Here is an 18,711-nt window from a genome sequence, read left to right as displayed (position 1 = left end):
GGGTCACAGTTCAGCAGGGCCGCAGGGAAAGCTACTGAGAGGCAAGAAGATCTCTGATATTAGCTTTGTCTTCTGTAACTTTCTTCTCTGTCTCTCTGTCTCTCTGTCTCTCTGTCTCTCTGTCTCTTCTGTCTCTCTCTCTCTCTCTCTGTCTCTCTCTCTCTCTCTCTCTCTCTCTCTCTCTCTCTCTCTCTCTCTCTCTCTCTCTCTCCCCCTTGCTTAAAAATAAGGGCATAGAGTTTCCCTCCTCTGTGGCCACTGGTGTTACCCTTTTCCTATCTGGATGTGCAGCCAGCAAAGAGGGATCCATGGCCGCTCCTTAGCAGTCACTGCACACGCTTCTGTGCCTTGCTTTTGTCACCTGACAGTATATCTTGGCGACGACTGGGAATCAGTACATAAAGAGTGCCTTACTCAGGTGTCTTTTTATGGTCACAGGCGTCTCAGGGATACAGAAGTAATCACAGCTGGTTTGATTAGCTTCAGATGTTGCCATTTACAACATCTCAGCCCAGAGAGGGTTGGAAACCTCCCCAAGGTCACGCAGCAAGGACTAGAGCTTCTCTCCCTCGGAAGTCCCAACTCCTGCCCCCCCTCCACCTCTCTGCCATCCCAGCGCTGCCCAGGTGACCAGAAGGAAGGTAGGGAGGAGGGGGCATCTCTAATTGAAATGCATTGCGCGCTCGGACCAGCACCTGACAGGGATGCGCTGCAAGAGAGCCGCGCGGTGCGGAGGGGGCTGCGGCCTGGCGCCCACGTGGGTGCGGGAGAGGCCGGGCTGCTTCCCCGCAATCTGTTGCCGCGTGCTTCCCGGTAATGAGCTCCCAGGGCCCAAGGTGAGCTTCCCCCGGCTGCTCACACGGCAGCCGCGTGGCACCAAAGAACACCGGTACTTTTTTTCTTCCCTGCCTGACAGCTCATTAGAAGAATTAATTTACTCCAGCGTTTGCAGTTTAAAGGACATTATTTACTGGTTAATTGTTGTTATTACAAAATGTTAAATATCATTATTTATTTCCCAAGTCCTGACAGCTTCTCTGACAAGAATTTATGGGTGATTGCCGTGTCACCACTGGTGGGTGCCCTGCACAGGGGCAATGTGAGGTAAGGGAGCGGCCTTCAGGCCTGGTGTCCTGACAGGGAAGACTGTGGAGGGCATCATACTGGCCCATTGCCCCCCTAATTTCTGCCCAATGAGGAGTGGAGGGTGGAGGACATTGGCTGTCAGGACACTTGTGTTTCCCTAAATCTTCAGTGTGAGGGTCAGGGTAGCCCTTGCCTGAAGACCAGCTGCCACGATTTTGGGGCCTTCCATTTAAAAGGCTATTTATTTCCAGGGCTCAGAATGTCTCCAGGCCACGAAGAAAGCCCTGTGTTTTAGCTCCAACACAACAGAAAACGGTCTTGATGGGTCACATTTTGGTGGATCAGGACCTTGGAAGTGGGAGCCAGGAGGACTCATCCTCTGGCTATACAACAGAGTTTGAGGTCAACCTGGGATATAGGAGGATCCTGTCTCAGAATCAGAAAACGGATCAAAGGTTAATTCTTCAAATGGGAAACCTTTGTTTCTGTCCTGAAATCATAGGGTTGAGGTACCCAGGTGAGCTGGGCAGTGGTCCGATAGCAGGAGGACCAAAAGTAGCTGGGGTTTAGGGGCTGCAGGCCAGCTATAAATCTGAGTTTGACCTGTTCAGGAGATTTCACATAAAAGCTAAGATTTATGGCTTCTCTTGAAAAATCAGAGACTCTTGCCACACTTGACCCGTGGTCAATTGGCAGTGACCTTTGGGTCACTGAAGGGCAAAGCCATTCAAGGAATGTGCTGGCTCTCTCCAGCCACCGCCTGCCCCACCCTTGGCTTCCTCTCTCTGCACTGTTTCCCGGGCTCTGTGCACATTTGAGTTTCCAATCTGACCTGTAATGACCATGTAGAGATGGGAGAAACAGATTTCGAAAGCCAAGGCCACAGCCTGGTGCACCTTATCACCCTACCTCACTGCTTCTTTGAAGTCTGTCTGCTTCTACCTCCTCTGGGTCAGCATGGAGAAGGCTCCGGCAGCCACGGGGCCAGGAACAAGAGGCAGCCCAGTGAGAGCTACAAAGATCATGGCTATAAGAATAAGCATTCATGTATTCATGCAGCAAATTGTTTTGGAGGACTTTCTAGGCGGGGTAAAATGACACAGCCATACACTGTGCCATAAAGGAACCCAGCCTGGTGAAGCTATGTGTTACTCAAGAACGCAGTTACAACTCGGGAAGATGGAGAGGCTTAGGAAGATGTGACTGGCAGGTGTATGCGGGGAGGGGAGGTTTCCAGGGGAGAGAATTAATACTTCACCCAGCTGGTGGACTGCTGGTGTCCTCACGCAGACGCTCATGTCTTACTTAATTCTTTCAACACAGCTGATTGAAAATAACTCTCAGGATCCAGGCAGAGCAGTGCAAGCCTCTGCCATTGCCTGGGGGGTAGAGGCAGGAGAGGTAGGATTTCAAGGCTAGCCTTGGCTATGAGACACCTTGTTTCATAACAACAACAACAACAACAACAATCAACCAAACAACACACAAAAAAGGCAACAAACAAAAGTCAGCAGCTAAAAATAGCTGCCAGCAGCCAGGTGTGGCAGTGTAGGCCCAACATGTTGATCCTGAGTTCAAGTCCACCCAGAGCTACATAATGAGACCCTATGTCACTCCAACTGTCAAGCAGAACATTCATTATCTGCCGTCGGTTAATAAAATAGTGGCTCTAAGAGCCAACCTGCTGTGAGGATCTCTGTCCTTCCCCTAATTGGATGCTACAGGTCAAGCCAGCCTGGGGACTCTGTGGTCCAACAAGGTAATATATCTCGGAAAGACAGTCCATCACTATCCGTATCTCACAACCTGTGTACACGGCAGGGCTGAATACCCTCATTTCACCAATCAGGGGCCGAAGGTGCAGAGACTCTGGAAGGAGAGGGGACTTCTGCCTGAGGCTGAGGCCTAGCACCAAGGAAGCTGGGAGCTGGGAGCTTACAGGCTGACTTCAGACAAAGGCCCTTTGGACAAGGCCTTTGGTCTCAGCTTTTCCTCCCCGGGACCTTGACAGCAGTGGTAGCCTTGAGGAATATACTGGAAAACCAAAGAAGATGAAAAGTCCTTTGAAAGCGAATGGAGATGGGCTCAGCGAAGCCCTTCCCAGGGCTGGACTGCAAATTAGCATAAAGTTATTTCCAGACTGCAGTCTGGCTTATTTTAGACCCTTCCTCATTTCCTCCAGGGCAGAAGAAACCTTAATCCCTTGCCTGGTGAGAAAGAGACCGGCACAATGGGAGTGAATCCGGAGCAGATCGGAAACTGTAACCTCTGTGTAGATTTTTAGTCTGAATCTTAGGGCTTGCTGTTCTTCATAGGTCTTCTCCGGCAGGTCTCTCATTTTATTTTATTGCCGTATTAAATTTTTTTAAAAAAATTTTCTATTCATTTTTGGAATAGGTAATATGTGCCCAAGGTGCACAATTCAAAAGGCATAAAAGAGCACACAGCAAACAGCCTCTCCCCGTTCCTCAGAGGCAGCCAATGCCATCAATAGCCTGTTTCGTGATATTTAAAAATAGCATTGTTTCTCTTTTCTGTTCATGTAGAAAATACAATAATTCCTGTGGAAGAAAATAAAAATCACATGTGCCACGCTCCTCAGAGCTGAGGGCTCTGCACATTTCAGTGTTTAATCAGCCAGCCTTGCCTCTTCACAGAGACGGTTACGAGCTTGCATAACCCTACTTTATCACTTGTTTACATTAAATATGACTCCTCTGAAACAAAGACCAGAGAGGGTGCATTGGAGCTGGATAGAGACGGGGTGCCTTGAGGATGGCGGTGGGATTAAAGGGGGCTCCGCTTCATCTGCGTTATTTGAAATCCTTTTAGGATGAAGACGCATTTATGTATGACTTCCTCTTGATATTTTTCTAGAATTGATCCTAGACGATTGCTTCAGAAGGCCGCTATTAAAGTAATCCTTCATGATTGTGATCTTAAGATGTTGGCAAGGGTTTTTTGTTTGTTTTATTTTAGGTAGAGCCTGACTCTGTAGTCCTGGCTGGCCGGTCGGCCCAGGAACCACAGCGATCTGCCTGCTTCTGCCTCCTGAGTGCTGAGTTGAAAGGTGTGTGTCACCCCAACTGCAATGGAACCATGCCTGCAGAACTGGGCGTGGTGGCACAGCCTTTAATGCTAGCACTGGGTGGCAGAGGCAGGCAGATTTCTGTGAGTTCAAGGACAGCCAGGGCTACAGAGTGAAATCCTACCATAAATTAATTAGTTAATTAATTAATTAAATGTAAAGCACATACACTATGGCTGCACGTAGTGGTGTACATTTGTGATCTCAACACTCAGGAGCCTGAGGCAGGAGGATCACAGCAAGTCTTAGGCCAGCCTGGATTATACAGTGAGAACCTACCTTAAAATAAAAAAACAAAACATTATTTTAAAGGATGAAAAGAGGGGGTTGGGGATTTAGCTCAGTGGTAGAGCGTTTGCCTAGCAAGCGCAAGGCCCTGAGTTCGGTCCCCAGCTCCAAAAAAAAGAAAAGAAAAAAAAAAAGGATGAAAAGAAAAAATATATACATATATGTATATATACATATGTGTGTGTGTATATATAAAAGTTTTGTGATAAAAAAAGTTTTGTGCTCCACGGTGTCGAATTTCTTTCTTTCTATGTTGCTTTAATCTCTAGCAACCATTAGCAGCTGCTCCCAGCCCCAACATCAGACTCATTCATCACAGGCCAAGGGTCAGGTCTGAAATGGACCCACGGGAGGCTAAGTTTTTCCCCTGCTGCTGGCAAGATGTTATATATTTATATATTTAGTGGTATTACTATTTATTTTTATTTTATATGCATTGGTGTTTTGCCTGCATGTATGTCTGTGTGAGAGTATTGGATCCCCTGGAACTGAAGTCAGACAGTTGTGGATGCTGGGAATTGAACTCAGGACCTCTGGAAGAGCAGTCAGTGCTCTTAACCACGGAGCCATCTCTCCAGTCCCATAGATTTATTCCTTTATACCAAGATCAGACCCAGTGACTTGTGCTTGCTAGGCCAGGGCTCTATCACTGAGCCACAACTGCAGTCCTGGGCGTTGTTTTCTTTAGGTCATTGGTAGGTGCCAGGAAGTCTTTGTGGAACCTACAGGAAGTTGATGAAGCCTGGGCTGTAGGATCACTCAGCGGGTGGGACAGGGGCCTCTAGGAGTCTGAATTATAAGATCAAAGTGGTATGAAGCCAGTTCAGAGCTAGATCTTTCTCCCAGGTGTCCCACATCCGTGAGTTCAGATCACAGCTAAAAGTGTGGCTCTGACGGCTCCTGTTAGAGTTACATCTGGTCAAGTTCATATGGCACAGGGAGGACCTTCTATAGCCAACAGCCCCAGCCCCTGCTCCCTCTAAGCGTCAAAGTCAGGCTTCTCTTTGATTCCAAACGCCCAACTCTCTGACCTGCCTACAACCCTACTCCTCAAGCTTTCTGACAAGTGGACCCACGTCATTTGGAAATGTTCAAACAAAACAAGAGGGAAACAAGAAAGACCCGTGGTTTAGTGTGGAAAGCTAACTTTCTGAAAGCACCCCTCCCCTCCGGAGCCCTGTGTCTCCACAGTAGCTGAGGTTTACTCTTGATGGGGGGGAGAGGGGAGAAAGCCCAAGATTGCATCTCATTGGTGAGATGAATAATACATTTGAAGCATCTCACAAACTGTGTTTGATCCGCCTAAAGCTTCAACCGTTAACGTATTTCTCTTTATCCCCAGCAAGGGAGGGCTAGGAACTGTCAACATTTTCCTTTCTGCTTAATTTGTGCCCTCTCCATAAAGAGAAAAGCAGGGGTTTGGGGGGACAGAGGGAGGCTGGGGAGGGTGACACATACTTCCTCAGCACCAGGGCCTGCTCCCAGAGCCTGGGAACGTCCAGGGTTGGCAGGAGAGAAAGGGAAATGTTGTTCCAGGGAGGGGCTGTGCTGTGAGTGCTGGGGCTCTTGGGGAGCCTGTCTGCAGAATGGTATGAGCTTCAGAAGCTGGTTTCTGCGAGGGCCCTGCTTCCATGTTCCTGGAGGGGGATGCGAGGTGGGAAGTTGAGGCTGGCTGGTTGCTAAGCACCCACGATGCTTCTTTTGATTCATAGCCAGCAGAGAAGCCATATCTAGGCTCAGGGGCCAGTGCTGTGTCTGTTTTAAGCTGCATGTTTCAGCCATTCTCCATGTTTCTCCAAGGGGGTGGCATTAGTACTAAGCCATGGACACTGGTGGTAAGAGGGGGCCTGAGAAAGTTCACATTTTAAAAAATTCTATTTGGCTTTATTGATTTTAATGAGTGTTTTGCCTGTGTGTATGTATGGGTACCACAGAGGCTAAAGGGGGCGTCAGATCCCCCAGAACTGGAGTTACAGGTGACTGTGAGCAACCATGTAGGTTCTAGGCACTAAGTTCAAGTCCTGTGGAAGAGCAGTCAGTGCTCTTAGCTGCTGAGCCATCTCTCCAGCCCCGAAGTTCACACCCTTATCTACATTGCTGCTGCTTTGTCAAGTCTGCAGTGTCCTGCCCTTCCTCTGTCCTGTACACTGGGGAACAAGACCGAGGAGGTTAGAAGCTCAGACAACGGAGGGCCACCTGGGTCTTCTCTTTAACTGACTGTTTGTCTCAGTTTCCTGTGTGCAAAATACAGATGCTCACAGGTGATCTGGGTGGCAATTTAGGATGTGTCTGTCCATAGGTTTTGAGAGCAGTGCTCAGAACACAGGCTACACTCCGTGTATTGTCTCTTTTTTTGTTTTGGTTTTTGTTTTGGTTTGTTTTTGTTTTTTATTTTTGAGAAAGGGTTTCTCTGTGTCCTGGCTATCCTGGACTCGCTTGGTAGATCAGGCTAACCTTGAACTCAGAGAGATCCACCTGTCTCTGTCTACTGATCGCTGGGACTAAAGGCATGTGCTACCATGCCTGGCTGATTTCTCTTTTCTGAAGAGAAGGGGTCTTGCTGTATTGTCTAGGCTATTCCCCCAACTCCTGGGCTCAACTGACCCCTCCGGTGGGACTGTGTGGATGTGCCATCATGTTTGGCTGTGATCAGCTGTCATTGTTAACCTTTTCACAATCGTGTAGCCCTTCTCTTCCCAACTGACCTTAGAACTGTCCCAGCTCCCACCTCTGGGAAGCTCACTCTCCTCCATCTCCATTCCACCCCCCAGCCCTCCAGCCCTTCCCAAGCCTCATTCCTAGAGGCTGCCTGGTGACTCCCCAGGATTCTGTTGACAGGTATGAGTCAGATCTTTTCGGGTTTAGGGGTAGTGTCTCTTGTAGCCCAAAGTGGCTTCAAACTCAGTAAGTAGCTGAGGATGTCCTTGAACTCCTAATCTTCCTCCACCTCTGATTGCTGGGATTATAAGCCAGACTGGTCAGATCCTCTCATTCTCAGAAGCCTGGCTTGACTTTTATGGCTTTTCTATCTCCTACAGTGGAGGGTACAGGACATGCCTATCCTCTAGGGAATGGTGGTGTATTAACAGGAGGCAGTACATGTGAGACAGCTTCTCTTGGAGGGACACAGCAGGTTGTCCCCACTGGGGTAGGTACATTGAACGGAAGAACAAGTGATTTTCTTTTTTTTTTTTTTTTTTTTTTCTTTTTTTGGAGCTGGGGACCCAACCCAGGGCCTTGTGCTTGCTAGGCAAGTTCTCTACCACTGAGCTAAATCCCCAACCCCACAAGTAATCTGTCTCCATCTGAACTACTCATTCCTGTGTCTCACAGGCTCCCATACCTGCCTCTGCACCTCCCATCCCCCACCCCACCACCCCCACCCCCACCCCCCTCCGGCTCCTACCAGGCAAGCTACCCATCAAGTCTGCCCTCAGTCTATCCAGCTTCAACTGAGAGAACTGAGACTTAAGCACAACAGTGAAAAAATCCCAGAATCCTCAGGTGCGGAGGAGGTCCAGAGTCCCCTGAAGCAAACAGTGTGTATATTTTGGAAAGAGGTCAGGGGGTGTCTGGAAGTTGCAGGACCTCCCTGTAGGACAAATCAGGCCCAGTGGTTCTGGCAGCCTGGCCTGTGTGTCTGCCCAGTGCTCCTGGGCCCTTCTGTTCAGGCCTGGCATCCCACGGAGGCAGCATTCTGCTTAGGAGCTTGGAGCACAGACGGGGAGGCGGGCCTTGCAGAGAATCGATTTGCGGGACCAGCGGGGGCTTTCTCTTCCTCCTTACTTCCCAGATCTTTGATCTCTTGTCCTCCCTCCACAGTTCCATTTCCCTGCTTTCTCCCTCTTCCACAGCTGAATCACAGCAGGCTCTGTTAGGGAAAGGGAGTCGGGGTGGGAGGGTGTCGGTTCTTTGTCCTCTTGTGTCCTGTGAGTGGGTGGGTCCTAGCCTCCTACTCAAGTCATGAGGCAGGGTTCTGGCTAAGGTGGGAGTAGGAACACGTGAGTACGCGCGCGTGCGTGAGCACAAACACACATATACACTTGCTCACACACAAAGAATTCAGAGCATCAGCGAGACCATGCGGAAGACTGAGGTGGGAAGAATCAGGGGTGACAGAAAAAAAAAGAGAATTCAGCAAATTAAAATTTTTACAACCATCCGGCAAGTCTGCAAAAATGTACTTCCCTGCGGTCTTTCATTTATCTCATTATCTGACTCCTAATGTGCCGCTTCCCCCTTTCTTTTCTCGCCACACTTTGGTGCAAAATCTTATTAGCTTTTTTTTTCTGGCAGGGGCTTCATATAGTCTTTTTCATTACACTTCCTAATAAAAGCAATCACTAGGATGGCACGGCTGGAGGATTAAAAAGCCACCTCAGCAGCCTTCTGGCTAGCAGAGCCTCAGCTAGGCTGCTGTAGCCTTGTCAAGTCGCCAGGGGAAACAGGCCAGACCCTGAGGGTTGGATCAGAGACACCCGGGTTAGGCTGCGGAACATTCCAGGGCTGGGAGAGGTGCTAAGCGGGTGGCCACGGAGTCACGATGTTACAGAAGGGAAGAGCAGGACTGTTAGACACCCGTCGTCATTCCTGCTGAGACCATGTACTTCCTCCTCTCTAAAATAAAAAAGATTTCGATCTTTGTCTTTGAACTCTGGCCCGTGCAGTCTCGCGTTCTTTTGAGTTACATTGTTGATGGCAGCCACTCAGCTTTTGAAGGAAGTAGATTGGATTTCGTTGTGCTAACTTTTGTTAAAATTCTCGTGAAACATATATAAGAGAAAATGTAGCGCTTACTTGTTTTAAAGGTCACACGGTTACGTCACCTTCACCACTGCCGACCTCCAGAATTTTCTTCATCTTCCCAGAGGGAAATGCTGTACTCACCCATCCTTGCCCAACCCCCACGAACCTCATTTCTACTTTTCACCTCAGTGGAGCCTACAGTCTAGATGGCCCTTGGAAATGGACTGTCCCGAATCCTGCGTCCGCCTGTTTCAAACAGTACAAGGTCCCCAGGGTCACTAGGTGGTAAGAAGGGATAGAAAGTGACCTGTTTTGTATCTGCTTTTAAAAAGGATTTATTTTTATTAATTCTAATTATGTGTATGTGTGTGTTTGTCTGCATGCGGGTGTGCACATGAGAGTGCATGAGCCCACAGAGCCTCTAGCGGTTCAGATCCCCTGGAGCTGTCACAGACAGCAGTCCAGCCGCCTGACATAGATGCAGGGCCTCTGGAGGAGCAGCAGGTGCTTTTAACCACTGAGCCATCTCTCCAGCATCTGAAAGAGACGCCTTTTAAGGCTGAATGATATTCCTTTGTATGAATTGCCAAATTTTGTTTAATCTACCTTAAAAAATTCCAGCCTTGCCAGATGGGGGTGGTGCAGGTCTTTAATCCCAGCACTCAGGGAGGCAGAGGCAGGAGGATTGCTGTGAGTTTTAGGCCAGCCTGGTCTATAGAGTGAGTTCCAGGGCAGCCAGGACTACACAGAGAAACTCTTTCTTGAAAAAACAAAAACAAAAACCAAACCAAACCAATCAAACAAACAAATCCAGGCTTAAAAATATTTTCCATATAAGGAAGTTGAAGAGAATCCTCCCAAAGCTCTCTTTTGGAGTTCTTACCTCTCCTCTACTAATAATTAAACCCTGTCCCATCACTTGCCTAACTGAGCTCACTGGCTAACTAGGAACACTGACTGCTTGGCTCAGATATTTAGTTTGGGGGAAGGGTCAAAAGTGACAGAAAACTGGGTCTGACAAAGTAAGCAAAAAAAGGGGGTGGGAGGAGAAATAGGAAAAGAAAAAGAAAAAAAACCCAACCACCTATAAAGTAACATTTTATTGCCTGGGTTATAAACTGGCCCTAAATCTTTCCACAAAAACTTGTAAGGTGATGTGCCCCACCCTGAGGACTGCTGGCTTAGCCACACACACAACTTCGGGGAAAGGTTGGCTTGGAAGAGAATGACCATCGTTTTTGAAATATTTGGCTGGGTGTGATTAAAACTAAGGGTACAGCCAGATGTGGTGGTGCACCCCTTAAATCCCAGCACTCTGGAGGCAGAGGCAGGCAGATCTCCGAGTCTGAGGCCAGCCTGGTCTACAGAGTGAGTTCTGAAACAGCCAGGTCTACACAGAGAAGCCCTGTCTCTGAAAGCCAAAACAAATAAAATAATCTGACAGATGTCAAATTACGAACAACTTTTAATGTCCTGCTTAGGGACCACTGAGGCCATCCCTCATTGGCTGACGTGTTCCCGTGTGCTCTGCTGGGACTGTGTTGTATGAGCCTGTCACAGCTAGAAGTCTGCCGGGAGGACCAATGAGAAAGTGTGTCTCACCTCGAGTGGGTCACCCCTAATCTCAGCTCCCGGTTCAGCTAATTCGAATACCACCTTTAATCTGCGAGACCCTCTTACCGTTTGGCTCTAAATCTCTGCCAGCCTCAAGAGGATGACAGTGGCTTCTCAGAGAGGAGGAGACTGCGGGTCAGAAAGACAGCGTGACTGAGGGTTTGCCTTCCCCTGGCCTGTGATATAGACTCTGAAAGACAGGTTTGCTCTGATGAAAGATACATTTCTCTCTCCACCCAAGTGGAAGGCATTTTCCACACACCATCACAGTTTGGTCTTTTGCTTATAACTGACAGACAGACACCCTCCCCAGCCCCTTTCCACATCCAGATCCTTCCTTTTCTCATCTGGAGAGGCTGCCCCTCGCTTGGGGGTTCTGTTTCCTTGGCTCCTTATCAATCAACCGGAGGCCAACCCTGTGCGAGCAGCAGCAGTAACCAGCAGCTGCCAGGGTAGTGGGAACTTCATTTCTGCCCTGACGTTTATAAATGTGGCACGGCATACCAGGAGGGACTGGAATAAATCACGCCGCTTCCTCAAGGGTCCCCAGGGCTGCTTTAGACGTTCTTCCCATCAGGAGTTGGCGTCTTCTCTGTCTTTGCGGGAGTGGAAGCGTGGAGCACAGCAGTGTGCAACACAGAATGTGAAAACCACAGTCTTCGCCCTGACTTCACAGAAGACCCCACTGGCACATGGAGAGAGGCTGGAAAGAAGTCCTCTGTGGGAGGACGCTCACGCTGCCGTGACACAGCTCTCAGTTTTCATATCCAAGAATTAGGTTTTTAATTTTTTTGTTTTGTTTTTGAGACAGGGTCTCAATTGTATAGCCCAGGCTGGCCTGGAAGTCAATAGGTAGACAAACCAGGCTGGAATTCAACTCTCAGAGATCTACCTGCCTCTGCCTCCCAGCTACAATACATACATACATACATACATACATACATACATACATCATACATACATTCACACATACATTCATATATACATACATACATAAATACGTACATACATTCACACATACATACATTTACACTACATAATTCATACATACATTTACACATACATACATTCACACATACATATATTCATACATACATTCACACATACATACATACACACATACATACATACATACACACATACATACATACACATACATACACACACATACATACACACATACATACATACATTCACACATACATACATTCATACATACATACATCATACATACATTCACACATACATTCATATATACATACATACATTCACACATACATACATTCACACATACATACACATACATACATACATCATACATACATTCACACATACATTCATATATACATACATACATTCACACATACATACATTCACACATACATACACACATACATACATACATTCACACATACATACACACATACATACATACACACATACATACATACATACATTCATACATACATACTTACCTGCTTAGCTGGGCATGTTGGCATATATAATCCTAGCACCTGGGAGCCTTGAGACAGGAGAATCACTGCAAGTGAGACCAGTACAGGCAATGTGATAAAACCTTATCCCAGACGACAAACAGGATGTGCTCACGGGGTTGGTGGTTGGGTGCTGAAGGAGGGTGGGGATCGTTCCTGATAAAGGACTTCGGTAAGAGCATCTACTGTTTTTCTAGAGGGCCTGAGTTCAGTTCCAAGCACCCATGTTGGTAGCTTAAAACCACCCGGAACTGTAGCTTCAGGATCTCTTACCTACTTCCGTCCTCTGAGGGACCCCCCACACACACACATACACACACACACAGCAAAAAAACACATACACAAACATGCACACACACAGGTAAAAATAAACAAGGAAAGAAGGAAGAAAGAAGGAAGGGCCTGTCTATGGACTCTGCAGAGCTGTTGCTGAAGATGGGTGGGGAAGCCTAAAAGTGAGTGGTCTGTAACCCAAGCAAGCATATGTGAAGAAGCCATGAGGAGGACCAGTCCTCGGGGATGTCCAGAAGCAGCTTTAGAAAATTTTGTTTTATTTTTATTTGTGTGTGTATGGTGCAAGGAACAGGGGAACGTGACACTGCATGTGTGCATGCCATGTGCATGAGTGCACATAGGACAGAGAACAACTTTCAAGAACTGGTTCTCTCTTTTCATCTTGTGGGTCCAGGGGCTCAAACTTGGTCCTTCGGGTTTGGCAGCAAGCACCTTTGCTCACTAAGTCATCTCCCTGGCTCGAGATGAAGCTTTCTGAGGCAGCTCCCTGCAGACCTTTCCCTAGCCCGTTCCAGGAACCTCCACTTCATTCCTTTGAGAATTCTGGGCAAGATGCCCCGAGCATTGGTTCCAAACACAACTGGAATCCTCCCAATGTCTTTTCTAAACCTTTCTTTCTCCTGCCCCCCGAAACAGCAAGCAAATAAAGGTGGACAAATGTGAGGAGGGAGAGCCTGCCAGGGAGTGGGGGCAGGGTACAGAGGGAGGAGCAGGAGGCAGGGAGTGGGGGCAGGGTACAGAGGGAGGAGCAGGAGGGGGGAGTCAGGAGAGGGGCTGCCAACCACTCTGAAGCAGGAAGCTGGTAGCAGCTGGTTACAGCACACCATGCCACTGAGAACCCAGCAGGCTCCTCTTAAGGTTCTGTAGAGATCCCTGCTAGTGAATGAGGCCCGGCATGGGGCCCCCAACCTCCTTTTCTTTATATTTCCAGACACCGCTCCTGACCTTTCACCCGTTCTCTAGCTTTTCTTCGGATTTGGATTCCTTCTAAGCCCAGGGCGGGCTGTGGCTGAGGGTGAGGATGTAGGCAGGATGCTAATGACGCCCAGAGCCTATCCCTGGGTCCCATCAGGACGGCAGTGATCTGTACAGCGTTACCTTCTAAGCCTTTTCTCCACATAACAAGATTCCACCCAGCTCCACTCCCCAGAGGCAGCTACTGGTGCTAGCTTCTCGTTACAGGAACCAAGAAAAACCTGATTTTCTTTAAGCATTTGCCCAACACTTTATTTAGAGATGTTAGGCACTACACTGGGAGGTGGGTGGGGGTGGCGACGGGACAATGAACGCTAGACTGTGACTCTCAGGTGTTCTGCACCGTTTGGGATGGTGGGCCATTATACATCCTATTCTTCAAAACATACACAGGAAGCAGGACCCTGTCTTAGCTAAAGACAATTAACCTGGAGGTCGCAGCCTATACCTGCACCTTATCAGCGTGGGCTTCTTTTAAACAAGCACCGTGATTTCCAGAAGGCAATCTCCTAGGTAAATTCCTCCTGCACTTACTTCAATTCATGATGGCGCTTTAGGGGCCCCATGCCTGCCTGCCTGCCTGCCTTACACAGAGCCTGCTCTCCTGGTGGCTGTTAGGATGAGATTTCCACTTTTGCTGTCCAGTGAGGGAGGCAGCCATCTTTGCTTGCAAGTACCATTGTCCATTTTTGCCGTTGGTGTCTGGGAAGGAAGGTGATTGGAGAAGATGGTGAGGCTGTAGAACTAGAGTTTTAAAAGGTTACTCATTGTCAGAGTCCGGATGTGCAGGGCCGGACGTGCCTGAGGGAGAGCCAGAGATAGGACTTGCCAAACCAGCTATCAGCCCCAAGGACATTGACCATCTGTAGCCACCCCCTCCCCTTCCTTCACCCCCCTGAGTGAGATGAGCCACCCTACCTGCCTGCCGAGCTGCTAGAGAGCACGTACTCCTTGCTGATGTAATTTCGCGCCGAAAGTAACTGTGCACCATTTGAATTGACCAATCATGTGTAACCGCGCGAATGCCCCTAACCTCCCCTATATAAACCCCCGAGTTTGGAGGCTCGGGGTCGATTCCTCTGTCTCCTGTGTGGGATACGTATCGACCCGGGATCCCGCTAATAGGGATCTCGTTAATAAAGCTACCTCCTGCTGTTACATCAAGACTGGCTACTCGTGATTCCTGGGGGCACCCCACCCCACGTTTGGAGCGAGAGACGCGGCTCCCCGTTTAGGGGTATGCTCTTTCAAGGCCAGTATAAATGAAAGCCATCCTGGAGGGTTTATGAATTCTAGGCTTAGGTGGTTAGCTTAGAACCAAGTCTGGAAACCTGACAGTGGTAAGCCAGGTTATTTAAGCCAACTGTGCCACTAAACAATGGAAAATGCTAGATACTGAGGACATTCTTAAAGCTGTAGCAAGGCATTAACAGGCTAACATGGAAAAGAAATCAGATGGTAGACACATCCTTTACTTAAAAGCATGTGCGTCTGGGGTTGGGGATTTAGCTCAGTGGTAGAGTGCTTGCCTAGCAAGCGCAAGGCCCTGGGTTTGGTCCCCAGCTCCGGAAAAAAAGAAAAGAAGAAAAAAAAAAAGCATGTGCGTCAAGCCAGGTGATAGTGGTGCACACCTTTGATCCCAGCACTCAGGTGACAGAGGCAGGTGAATCTTTGAGTTTGAGGCCAGCCTGAAACACAGTGAGTTCCAGGACAGCAAGGGCTACACAGGGAAACTCTTCTCTTGAAAAACAAAACAACAAAAAGCCTGTGTCAATCCTTGTAAATGTGATTTTTTTTTTTTCCCTCTGATGCCTGGCTACAGTGAGAGGCCTAAAAACTCAAGTGCACTGCCTGCGTGCCATGGAGAGTAAAATAGAAGATTCTAGACCACAGGCCTGTAATCCCAGATACCAAGTCAGAAGCAGGACGGTCAGAAGTTCAAGGCCTTCAGAGTGAGGGTGAGGCTACCCTGGACACTCTGTCTCAAAATAAAAGTTAAAGGGGTCAGAGGACAGAGTTCAGTGGTTGCAGTGTTTGCCTAGCAAGCACGAGGTCCTAGGTGCAAACTCTAGCACCACAAAGCAAATGAATATGCTCCCTGAATATGGTGAAGCCCTGAAGAGATCAGTGGGGAGGTAAACGCCTGTCTGTCTGGGGTGGGGGGTGAGCTCCCCACCTTGCAGCAACGGTGACATCAGGCTGTGAAGACTAAGAATGGCCAGGAAGAGCAGAGGGAGGCACTGACAGAATCTCAATCCCAGACACATCCTCTCCTCCACAGAGGACGACGGGGCACTGCTCAGACCTCTGACTCATCCCTACCTTTAATGCCCACTGAGCTTCATGGAGTGGGAGACACTGGGACACAGCTGTGTAAAGACACCTGCTGAGGAACACCCAGGCATGTGTAGAGCCCCTCAGACAAGGGTGCAAGTGTACACATGCACGTTTGTGGGACTGAGACAGACAGACCTAGGAGTAAGGACAAGAAGATTCAGTGTATTGCTATGGAGAGGTAGCTTAGTGGTTAGGATCACTTGCTTCTCTTGCAGAGGAGCCAGGGTCAGTTCCCGGCACCCATATGGCAACTCATAACCATTTGTGAGCCACCATGTGGTTGCTGGGAATTGAACTCAGGACCTCTGGAAGAGCAGTCAGTGTTCCTAACCACTGAGCCATCTCTCCAGCCCTCATAACCATTTGTAACTCCAGTTTCAGGGGGTCCAATGTCCTCTTCTGGCTTTCAAGTTCACCAGGTACACTTGTGACATTTGCACATTCATAGGCAAAAGACCCCTACACCTACAGATAAAACAAACCTTAAAAAGAGATTCACTGTTCTTTTGGGTCGTTTTCTCACGTCATTTTCCCACATCATTTTTAGTGCATTTCCTTGTCCTAGTGAACTCTGTGAGAGTTAGTTTGTTCATGCTAGTCAAAGGTTCCTCTCAGCTATAACCCCAGTCCTTGTTTTTTGGAGACTGGGCCTTTATTTTCCAAGACAGGGTATCTTCATGTATCCCTGACTATCCCAGAACTAGCTCTGTAGATAAGGCTGGCCTTGAATTCAGAGGTCTGCCTGCTTCTGCCTCCCTGGTTCTGGGATCAAAGGTGTGCGATACCATTGGATCTTTCTAATCTCAGGCTAGACTAGAAGTGGCGATCTTTCTGCCTCCCATTACAGATATTCACCTTCATGGTTAATAAAGGTATTTTACATGTTCCCCCTTTAAAAACAGAGTCTTATCTGGCAGTGGTGGCATATGCTTTTAATTCCAGCATTGGAGAGGCAGAAGCAAGGCAAGTCTCTGAATTTGAAGCCAGCTTGGTGTACAGAGTGAGTTCTAGAACAGCTAGGGCTACACAGAAAAAAACCTGTTTCAAAAAACCAAACCAAACCAAGACAACAGTAGGGTCTTATGAAGCCCAGGCTAGCTTCAAACTTGCTATGTAGCCGAGGATGGCTTTAAATTCCTGCTCCTCCTGCCTTAGCTTCTCAGATGCTTGGGTTACAGGTGTGTCCCACTGTGCCAGGCTTGAGAGTGTCCTTCTAGAGTTGTACCCTAACTCTGTCAGACAAAGGGTGATTTAACATTTCCGTAGAGCTGTCAGTCCCAGTTCTCAGGACTTTTTATTCATCTCTCTTCCTTGGAACCAGCCTTGTGATTGCACCGTTGTATGCTGGGGGTGCAGCGTTGACTCTGACCAGCTGCCATTTAATAAACACAAAATTAGAGGAAGGCCAGGGAGCAAGAGGCAGAGCCTCTGAGTGTCTCACCTATACCACTACAGGGGGGAGCAACCTGGGCAGCTCAGAGGGGCATCTCCCCTCGCTGAACACCCAGCACCAGAACAACCAGAGAGCCCTAGGACATGTGTTATGACCAGAGAACCCTGCCACCTGTCACAAGCATGTATGCATGCTGTCTCCGTACCATGTATACTCTGCAGCCATCATGAAAGAGTGCCAACCCCTTATGACTGATGTGGATGGCCAAGATAAAGGTAATGAAAATACCAGAATGTTACGTAGGAATACACACACACACACACACACACACACACACACACACACACACACACACACAGCACCGTACATGCCGTGTAAGCATGTTTGTATACTCAGAACACCTCTGGAAAGATACAAAAGACAACAGCAACAGTGTTGCATCCGATAGGACAATTGAGCTCTGGGGATGGGTGGAAGAGAGACTTTCCACAGCGTTCCTTTTTGTACATTTTACTGTTGTTCCATGTGTATGTATTACCTACAAAAAAAAAAATGACAATAGAACGACTCCCTCCTTTTAAGAGGCGTAGGGGGAAGGCAGACATTCAGACAATTACAGCACAATATGCGTATTGTTATCATGGAGTCTCTGCAGGATGGAGAGGCAGTACAGGAAAGACTGCATCTGCTTGGGGGTGTCTGGGGGTGCCTGGGACTTTGGAAATCGGGTGGGTGGCGGAGCCTCTCTCCACTCAGGTGCCAAGAGCTCAGGGGGAAAGGGTCAGTGGTGGAGCTGTGGGAGCCAGCAGAGGTCAGAATGAAAGCGATCTGTGCGCCAAGCTAAGGAGTTCCGATTTTTATCCTGATAGGAAAAGGCAGCTATGAGGAAAATTTTCATGAGGAGTAACCTGTCCAGATTTGCCATTTAAAGGGATGTCTTTAAAGATAGGTAGATGACCTGACCTAAGGGGATCAGAAACGAAGGGGGAAATCAACGTGAGACAGAACAGTGGATCAGTGATGTGTGTGCAAATTGCTCGCAAAGCCTGGTCTTTGCCTTCCCACAACTGGCATCCTCTTGAGCATTCAGAAACCCAGGCACCCGGGAGCTAGGAGCCTGCAGCCCGCAGCCCGCAGCCGGCAGGATCTGCCTTCAGGGTAGGGCTCATCCCCTGTCTGCCTACCTCCTTGCCCTAGGCTTCAGCTCCTTGGCAAAGTGGGACAGGGAAGAAAACAGAGCAGAAGGCTCTCCCTCTCCACTCCTAGGTCTCTCTTATTTATTCTGCTCTCTCTCCATTCGGGTCCTCTCATTATTTCTGAGCTGTACAGCTTGCTGCTTCCCCGGCTCGCTTCTTCCACCCCTGTCTGCAAAGTGTCAATCAAGCCATCGGATGAGC

Source organism: Rattus rattus, chromosome 9 (assembly GCF_011064425.1).
Source record: "Rattus rattus isolate New Zealand chromosome 9, Rrattus_CSIRO_v1, whole genome shotgun sequence".
Classification (NCBI taxonomy): domain Eukaryota; kingdom Metazoa; phylum Chordata; class Mammalia; order Rodentia; family Muridae; genus Rattus; species Rattus rattus.
Note: the sequence above shows the minus strand (reverse complement) of the source record.